This window comes from Cyprinodon variegatus, unplaced genomic scaffold (assembly GCF_000732505.1).
Source record: "Cyprinodon variegatus isolate N-32 unplaced genomic scaffold, C_variegatus-1.0 Scaffold517, whole genome shotgun sequence".
NCBI lineage: Eukaryota > Metazoa > Chordata > Actinopteri > Cyprinodontiformes > Cyprinodontidae > Cyprinodon > Cyprinodon variegatus.
In genome coordinates, this window is record NW_015150970.1 from 203405 (window position 1) to 204222 (window position 818).

The 818-nt window shown below is 49.6% G+C and overlaps 1 protein-coding gene across 4 annotated transcripts in view; it reads left to right on the plus strand.

Annotated features, from left to right (window-relative positions):
- LOC107094973 (wings apart-like protein homolog) overlaps nt 1-818 on the plus strand; it is a 26680-nt gene that overhangs the window by 22215 nt on the left and 3647 nt on the right. The window lies entirely within an intron of this gene.

Genomic DNA, 818 nt, shown 5'->3' on the forward strand with positions numbered 1-818 from the left:
TGATCTGTCTGCGTCACTCCTAAGGCGCGTCACTATGAGTTTTGTTCCTCCACTTCCTGGTTGTGACCTCCTGTCAGTCACAGCGGCGACCTTTGCCCTCTGACCTCAGCAGCAGCAGACGATGACGTCGCTCGTTAAGTCGTTGCCTGGTCGGTTTGTTCTTGTTTCTGCCTCATGCTGAACTACAGCAGCACAGCTTTTGTTGTCTGAGCGCGTTACAGGACGCAATAAGTGAATCTGAAAGGTGTGGCTGGCATCTGGATGCAGGACAGTGAGTCTAAACATGCAGCCAGAGCTACGATGGAGTGAATGACAGCAGAGCATTCAATGGTGGTAAATGGCCTACAGTCCTTTACAGAGCAAAGCCATCAGTAATAAAAATAATCATGGCCTCCATTAAAATAAAGGTTAAACAGCATCTTTCTTAGTCAACAAGCTGATATTTAAATTAATATTTAAATGCATATTTATTTATTCTATTAAAGAAGGATTGGTTCTGTTTGACCAACCTGCAGCTGGTAGCTGCCACCAGGGGGCAGCAATGCCCAGAGCTGGGACGGCTGCAGAAGAAGAGCAGCAGCAGCTCTGCTGTGGTTTCTGGGCGGAGCCTAAACAGCTAGTTTACCTCCTGGATCCTCTGGCCCCTTGCTGACCTGGGGGGGGGGGGGGGGGTCAGAGCGCTGATGGAAATAATCCAATTAGATGAAATGTCAGTGAATGAACAGAGCCGTCTGGAATATCTGCAGGAGATGAACCCTGCTGTTCCCAGAGTAGGGAGGGTCCTCCTCCAGATGCTTCTGCTCCTTCAGTCGGGGGGG